Here is a 9,310-nt window from a genome sequence, read left to right as displayed (position 1 = left end):
TAAGTTACACACAGAATGGTACTCTTCACCTCTAAGTATTTCATGACCCCCAATATCATTATTACATTGAAGAAAATTAAAAATAATTCTGCAGTATTATCAAAATCTAACCTAAATTCATATTGTCCTAATTGTTCCCTCAAATGTTTCAGTAGGTATTTATTTCCAATTCAGGATCTCATTGAGATTCACACATTGTGAATGCTATATCTCTTCAGTTTTTTAAAATAACCTCCTCATCCCACCCCGCCCCCATAATCAATAATTCTAAGCCAACTGTTCTATAGGATATTTCATATTCTGGATTTATTTGTTTCTGCATGAAGTCAGTTATTTTCAATATACCCTGTGTTGGCTGAAAATTGTAAGTTATATCTAGAGGTTTGATAGACTCATGCTAAATATTTTTGGCAAAAAATGCTTCAAAGATGTTGTAATATTGGGTCACATTAGGAGGCTTATAAGGTCAGGTCATATCACTATTAGTGATGCTAAGAACAATTACTTGGTTAAGGTGATGACCGGCAAATCTCTCCATTGTTAAAGTACATTTTTTTTTCTTTCATAATTAGTAGGTACCTTGCAGGTTCATACTTCAAAACTCTCTGTATATCCCATTTCTCACAAATTTCTACTCAATAATTTAAGCATTCATTGATTATCCTTGCCTAAATCAATTTTTATACTGAGGTTTGCAATGTGATGATTTTTAAAATTCTGTCATTTATCTCTTTTTTGTATTAACTAGTATTATTCTTTAAAGAAGGCATCTCTTCTCACCTCCTTCTCTATTTTTTTTTAGCAACTCCATGTTCTCTTAAATTTTTTTAAATGTAGACTATTTGGACATTTATTATTTTACTTAACCAGAAATCTGGAGATGGGAGGATTCAATGGTGATCATCACAAACTCAGGGTCTTTCCAGCCTTAACCCCAGTGTAGTAGCTTTTTGATCTCACACTTGTCATCTTCTGGGTAAACATTGCCTGCCAGAGCTCCCGCATGATATCTTCTCACTGTGTGTAAAAGCAGGCCACCTCTGAGAAGGCAAAATTAGGTTCCATCTATTTTACATGAATACGAGGCTCTGCTATTTTATCAGGAAGAAAATCTCTTCTAGAAACCTGCAGTTGACTGCTTTATGTTTCATTGGCCAGAACTTGCCACATGGTACCCTAGTTTCCAAAAAGCCTGGGAAAGTGAGCATCTAGCCAAAGGGCAAATCTTGAAACAATCATGTTTCGCCACCTGCTGGCAGAGGGACCCATCTTCCCTGAGGTCAAGGGACCTCCACCCACCAGCTGAACAAAATTAAAATTCTCTTAGCAAGGGTAAAGAAAGAAGGGCAGGGATAGGGGATTGGCTGTTGGATAGGCAAAAAAACTGTGCCTGCCTGAATAACTTAGGTATGGCTGCCAGGGTTCCTGGATGTAAAACCAAAATATCAACTTTCTAGGTAGAGGGTTCCCACTAACTAAACATGAGTTCTTAGTCAACATCTGATAGTCCCTTGAGGTTTCCTCAGTATGGACAAATGACATGGGCAAATGACTATTTTTAATCAATAGACTTATTTTTTTTATAACAGTTTTAGATTACCAGAAAAACTGAGCAGATAATATAGAAAGATCCCATATATCCCACCCACCCCCTCTCCCTTATTGTTAACATCTAACATTAGTGTGGTATATTTGTTACAATTAATAAACCAACACTGATGTATTATTATTAACTAAAATCTATTGCTCACATTGAGGTCCAGTCTTGGTGCTGTAGAGTTCTATGGGCTTTGACAAATGTATACCTTGTATCCATTATTATAGTGTCAATATAGAATAGTTCACTGCCTTAAAATTCCCCTGTGCTCCACTTCCTCATTCTCCCATTTTAGCCAAACCACTGACAACCAGTTATCCTTTAACTATTTCTAGTTTTGCCTTTTCCAGCATGTAATATAATTGGAATCATACAGCATATGCCCTTTCAGATTGGCTTCTTTCACTTAGCAAAGTGCATCTAAGATTCCTCCGTGTTTTTTGTGGTTTGATAACTAATTTCTTTTTATCACTGAATGATATTCCATTCCATAGACGCACCACAGTTTATCTGCCCATGCCCTATTGAAGGACATCTTGATTGCTTCTAGATTTTGTCAACTACAAACAAAGATGCTCTAAACGGTCATGCAAAGGTCTTTGCCTGGATGTGAATTTTCAGCCCAGTTGTTTAAATGCCTGTGAGCATGATTTCTGGATTGTATGTCAAGAGTGGCTGTAGCATTTTGCATTCCCACCAGCAATGAACAAGAGTTCCTGTTGCTTCATATCCTTGCCAGCATTTGTTATTGTCAGTGTTTTGGATTTTGGCCATTCTGATTGGTGTGTAGGGGTATCACTGTTGTTTTAATTTGCAATTCTTTAATAATATATGTTGTTGAGCATCTCTCCACAGGCTTATTTGCCATGTGTATATCTTTTTCTTTCTTCTTAAGTACACTTCACGCCCAGCACAGAGCCCAATGCGGGGCCTAACCTCATGACCCTGAGATCAAGACCTGAGCTGAGATGAAGAGTCAGACTTTGAGCCACTCAGGCATCCTATCTGTATGTCTTCTTTAGTGAAACATCTGTTAAAATCTTTGGCCTCTTTTTTTTTTAATGTTTGTAATGTTTTTATTTATTTTTGAGGCAGAGCATGAGCAGGGGAGGGGCAGAGAGAGAGAGGGAGACACAGAATCCGAAGCAGGCTCCAGGCTCTGAGCTATCAGCACAGAGCCCGACGCGGGGCTCGAACTCACGGACTGTGAGATCATGACCTGAGCCAAAGTCGGATGCTTAACCGACTGAGCCACCCACATGCCCCTCTTTGGCCTCTTTTTTAATTGAGTTGTTTGCCTTCTTATTTTGGGTTTTAAGAATTCTTTGCATATTTTGGAAACAAGTCCTTATAAAAATGGTTTTGCAACCATTCTTTCCCAGCCTGTGGCTTGTCTCTTCATTCTTTTAACAGTGTGTCTCACAGAGCAGTTTTTAATTTTAGTAAGGTCTAACTTATAATTTTGTTTTCATGGACCATCCATTTGGTATTATATCTAAAGCTCCTCACCAAAAGATCTTCTCGATTTTTTCCACTTAGTGTTATTATGAATTGTGATAATCACTTTTTTGAAGTTCTAATAGTTCTCACAGTTTTTGAAGTTCTGATACTTGTAATTCTAATAATTGTAATTTAGATTACATGAATCTCTTCAATATTGTTTCTGGGTTCTTTTAAAGGAGCCCACTGATCTTTGAACACATTCTTACTTTCAAGTACTATATGCACACATTAAAAAATCTGCCCTTGGGGTGCCTGGGTGGCTCAGTCGGTTAAGCTGCCGACTTCGGCTCAGGTCATGATCTCATGGTTCATGGGTTCAAGCCCCGCGTCCGGCTCTGTGCTGACAGCTCAGAGCCTGGAGCCTGTTTCAGATTCTGTGTCTCCCTCTCTCTGACCCTCCCCTGTTCATGCTCTGTCTCTCTCTGTCTCAAAAATAAATAAACGTTAAAAAATTTTTTTTTAAATAAAAAAATAAAAAATAAAAAATCTGCCCTTCTGGTAAAACAAATTATAATCCATTAAATTACTTGACAAATGTTTATTGTGCACTTATCATGTGTCACACTCTGCTTTATGGGTCGGAATAGGAACAAAACCTAGAAAGGCCCTGAAGCAGTGGTATCTTTGACATGCTCCTGGAGTAGCAAGGAGGCTGGTGTACTTGGCAGTGGGGGACCATTTGTGGTAGAGGAGCGGGGGGGGGGGGGCATTGCGTAGGACTGCGAAGATTACTATAAGGACTTTGACTTTTACCCTGACACATAGGAAACCTGTTCAGAGGCTGGCACAGAGGAGGGATGTTATTTAACTTACATGTACATTTAGCCTCTGTGTTGAAAATATACTCACAGAAGCAAGGTCAGAAGATAGAAGGTTTAGTAGATAATGCTGGGAAGAAGTAATGTAGAGTAGAGATGCTAAGAAATCCTTAGTGTACATAGGCTTTTGTGGGCAGGGACAACTAGATGTGCTTAGGAATTAGATATGAATTAGACAGAAAGAGGAACCCAGGACGACGCCCAGGTTTTTGGTCCACACAGAAAAAAAAAAAAAAAAAAGCGCTTTGCCAGTGTTTGAAATAGAGAAACACTGAGGTCTGGCAAGTTTTGAGGGAAGATTAGGAGTTCAGTTTTAGACTCGTTATGTTGAATATTTATTAGACACCTAATTAGAGATCTTGAGTAGGGATTAAATAATTCTACAAGTGAGGGGTTAGATCTGGATTGAAGTAATACATTTAAGCTTCTTCAATATGTATCAATGATATTTAAAACTTTGAAACTGAGATCACCAAGGGAGAGGGCAGATACAGAAGAGAAGAAATCCAAGGACTGAGAATGTCAGATTTTCATCTTCTGGTCTGGCAGCATGCGGCAAAGGGGTCTCTAGAAACAGATGAAGAGGCAGTCCTCCTTTTCCCCCTCCTTCAAGGTATAGACAAACCGTTCACCTACACATAAATCTGTGGAGAGATTCTCTTCTATAGCTATGTGATAGTATAAACTGTTGATAAAGTAAGTATCATAATCTAATTTAACAGAGCAATCTGAATATGCACATAAACACCAAAATAAAAAAAATGTGTAAGTGTGTATATGCTTTAGTAAACATTTTGCCAATAGTGTTTTGATTCTTATTTGGCTTAGTATTTATTTTATTGTTACCTAATTCTTAATTAAACAAAAGACTTCACTCATCTATTCTTTTATTCAATAGGTATTTACTAAGTGTCTACTGTGTTTGAAGTATTTTTGGCTAAATCCTGTGGCATAAACATGGTTACTTTTAGTTACTTTTCTACTCCTTATGTTTTCAAAAACTCACATTTGGATTTCTTAGCAGAAGGCAAGTGTGAATATTGTTATTTTTAGAGAGTTGAAAATAGATATGCAAAAATCAAATATATATGCATTTCCTCTGTTTTACAGCCACAGCAATATCAGCAGAATTTCATGTTCAGAAACTTTGTCATAAAAAGACGATTTAGAAAAATCCCACTACTGGTACATCCAAAGATTTTATAAAGTCAAATGCATTAAATTACTTTGAGTTTGAGAAGCCATTTAAATATTGCAGTCATGAGGTCCTTTGGCAATAACCTCGAAGAGCAGAAAAATATCCTGGGAATCTCACTGCTTTAGTCTTGAAGTTCCTCCTTCTTGTAGGTCTCCACTGACCCATATCAACTACTGTTGGGCTCTTGGTCCTAAACTAAATACATGGGCCTCTTCTTGATGCTCAGAATCCTTGTCATTTTCATTTGCTTAAATATAAAGCCTCAGTGTTACTTATTATAATAATTTTTTGATGATAACTGTGAGGACAATTTTTTTGTAAAGCTGAAGATTTAATTCTAGATAATTTCTACACTTCCAGGGTCTCACAAATTAAGTGAACATAGTGACAATAATTCAGTGAAAAGCGATTCATTCTCATTGATAACATGCCCCTTTGAACTTTAAAATGGTAGCGAAATTGAGTTGATACTGAATTGCCATCTTACAAAATACCCATAATAGCAGTGACTAAACAATTTGCATTTCCATTTCTTAAAAACAAATGATCCCAAACCATTCAAAGTTCTTCACAAAGCATGAAATTACCTCCTGTTCCCGAGTCACAAAATGGCACTGGAACATAAACTCAAAGTGAAGATCCATAGGGATATGAAGAACATTTGTCTACTTGCAGATGTGCAAAGAAAAGCTCCAGTATATGCCAAGCCCTCAAAAAACTCCCAAATTGCTAAGAAATAGTCAGAAGCCTCATGCTTCTGGGCAACAGAGTTCAGAAATCACTAATACAGGAAATTTCTGCTGCAGAGAATGCAAATCAACTCAGAAACAAAAAAGTTTAAATGTCATTACTTGCACTCAATGAAAAAGACATATTTAGAAATGCCAAGAGATCGATAACTAAATGCCAGACTTTCCACAAATTGTTCATGAAAGTTACATCTATTCACTGAACTGTAGAAAATAAGGAATGCCTTAATATTTGTTGGTCTGAATTTTGGTGCTACACAAACTTAAAGAAATCAACGAGTAACATGTGCAACTTTTAAAGGTTAACAAACATAAAATAAAATGATACCTAGGAAAGTCGAAAGAAGACTGTAACAGACAAACAAACGAGCAAACACAAACTAAAAAGTTCTTAAAAGTATGGATAAAAGTCATACAAAAATAGCATGGCTTAACAAGATGCAAGTTGATTTTTTTAAAGGACTAATAAAAGGGCCAATCTTTGTTAAAATGGACTATGATTAAAATGAATAAAGGCAAAAATATTGAGGCGTAGTTCTTGGTATCCAAATTTTGTTTTTTTTTTAAAAAAGGATATTATGAAGAAATAACTTGTTTGAAAATTTAGGCAATATTCAGTTATCTGCCTTTAATTTATTAGTATATTTTTCTATATTATGATTTTCCCTTTAGTTTAGATGTGCCTCACAAGTTGTGATATTGTCATTAAATTCAAAATACTTTGTAACTTTCATTATGACATTTGGAGCCATTAATTTATATGGAAGTGGGTTGTGTTTTTGATTAATGAGTAATTTATTAACAACAAAATGCTCAGGCTTTAAGGATATGATGTATAAGTTTTGACACTTAGGTGACCACCATTCTGATCACTGTATAAAATATCTCCAACATCCCACTAATTTCTCCTGCACTCCTTTGCGGTTAAATACTTCACCTTTCTCCAAGTGGCAACCACTGTTTTGATTTCTGCATTAATATAAACGGATTATAAGGTATATGGTGTTTTGTATCTGACTATTTTGTTCCAAATAGTTTTTTGAGTTTCACCTATTATGTTGTGTCCATCAGTAGTTCATTCTTTTATAGTAGTTAGTAGTAAATTCCATTTTATTAAGGTATCTTGCTATGTTTATTCATTCTCTCTTGATAAACATTTGGTTTACTTTCAGTGTTCGCCTATGAAAAGAATGCTTTAAATGTTCTTGTACAAGTCATTTTGTGGACATAAATATTCATACCCTTGGGTCATCTCTGTTCTTGTCTTCATTTTGATGGTTTTTGTTGTGGAACTTGAAAAGCTTATTCTACATTTTTATGGAGAATCATAAGACCGAGAACAGACAAAATACTTCAGATAAAGAGAATAGACAAAATACTCAAGATGAAGAAAGAAGAGGAAGGTGAAGAAGAAGAAGAAGAAGAAGAAGAAGAAGAAGAAGAAAAGGAGACCAAGGAGAAGAAAATAAAAGAAAGGAGAGGAAGAACCAGGCACCTGGGTGGCTCAGTTGGTTGAGCATCCGACTTCAGCTCAGGTCATGATCACACAGTTCGTGGGTTGGAGCCCTGCGTCAGGCTCTGTGCTGACAGCTTAGAGCCTGGAGCCTGCTTTAGATTCTGTGTCTCCCTCTCTCTCTGCCCCTCCCCCATTCGTGCTCTCTCTCTCTCTCTCTCTCTCTCTCCCAAAAATAAATAAACATTAAAAAAATTTAAGAAAGGAGAGGAAGAAGAAAAAGAAAATTCTTATCAGATATCATACAATGTTTGTGAGGCTGTAAGAATTAAAGAAATATGTTATTGAAAGAAGTATAGACAAATAGACAACTGGAACAGAATAGAGAGCCAAGAATCAGGCTTTCATAAAAAATAGATCCTTGCAAGACACAAATCACTATTAGGAATGATACAGGGATGTCACTGTAGATCCTAAAGCCATTAAAAGTATAAACAAGGGAATACTAGAATAAGCTTTTCAAGTTCAACGCCCACCCAAAATAGTGGAAATTTGCATTTGCTACTGTGAGCTAGGAAGCTTTTCAATACTTAAAGGTCTTCTGGTAAGATCAGTGAGTGTATTAAATGTTAACCTTTCGATGCTATATAAAGATATATCCAATGTTCGAAAGATCTACATGTCTCAATGAACGAATATGTTCTAAATTATCAATGACGGTATTACAAAATCATACATGGATAAAGAGTAATCGAAATATGTATGATGGACAATATATTTTAGTGTGGTAAGGCATGAAAGTGCAGTTATAGCTTCATGTTCCACATCACAACTAACCTTGAAAAAAACTTTGGCTTGTCAAATTTTGGTATAGTATCAAAGAAAGGATTTTACAATTATGCAGAAAAAGCATGAAATATCCCTCTCTTTTCTAAGGCATTAATTATTCCTCCCTTTTCTGTATGGAACTGGATTTTCTTCATCTATTTCAACCAAAACAATATATTTCAACAGATCAACTACAGAAGCAGTAATGATAAGTCAGGTTATTTCCATTAAGCCAAACATTAAAAAGATATACAAAAATATAAAATAATGCCACACTGCTCACTAAATTTTTTGTTTTGAAAAATAAAGTTATTTTTCTCTAAACATTTTATTTATATAGAATATATTCATTATTTTCAAATGAATTAATCAATGAATATTTCACATTTTCCTCTTTAAACTTCTAATTTGAAAAATGCTGATGGATATAACCCATATAAACCAAAGTGCTTTGAGATCTTCAGTTACTTTCAGGATACTAAGAAGTCCTGAGATCAAAAACCTTGAGAACAACCACCCTAGGAAAATACCCATACAAATGTCATTGGACAAAAATGTTCATGACAACTCTATTGGTAACAGTTAGAAAACTGTTAACAACCCCCAATATACTGGTGTACAACATCAAAGATGAATAAGTTATGATATAATTATGTACATCATGCCAAAAGTTAGTGCAGGGAAAATGAATGAATGATAGTAACATTATTGAATCTCAGCAATAAAATTTTGAGCAAAAAATGCATGTGGCTACAAACTAAATTAGTATGATCTCATATGAAGTTAAAAGATGCCAACTAGATAAAATATTATCAAGAATAATATTTGGTAAGAAGAATATATTTGGAAAACTTATAAACCTAATCAAGGGAATGGTAGACACAAATTCAGAATAGTGTTTCCCTGGGAAAGGAGCAGGTGGTTGACATTGAAGAGGGACATGCAAGGGATTTCCAAGGTAATCTTGGAATCTTACTGGTTTAAATATTATACAGTGTTTCCAAGGGTGTAAAAAGGTCATAAGCTATTGGTTGTAGTATAAATTTAGAAGAATTAATCAAAATGTGAAGTTGCCATACGGTGCCTCAACTAATCTATATCTGTGAATCTGTTCTAAAGATCCTGCCCATGTACACAAGATGGATGAAAGGAATAGTCTCAGCA

The sequence above is a fragment of the Lynx rufus genome, unplaced genomic scaffold, assembly GCF_022079265.1.
Source record: "Lynx rufus isolate CCGP_SWC_20201006 ecotype Redwood Valley unplaced genomic scaffold, mLynRuf1.p SCAF_7, whole genome shotgun sequence".
In the NCBI taxonomy this organism is placed as follows: Eukaryota; Metazoa; Chordata; class Mammalia; order Carnivora; family Felidae; genus Lynx; species Lynx rufus.
This window is presented reverse-complemented; position numbering follows the sequence as displayed.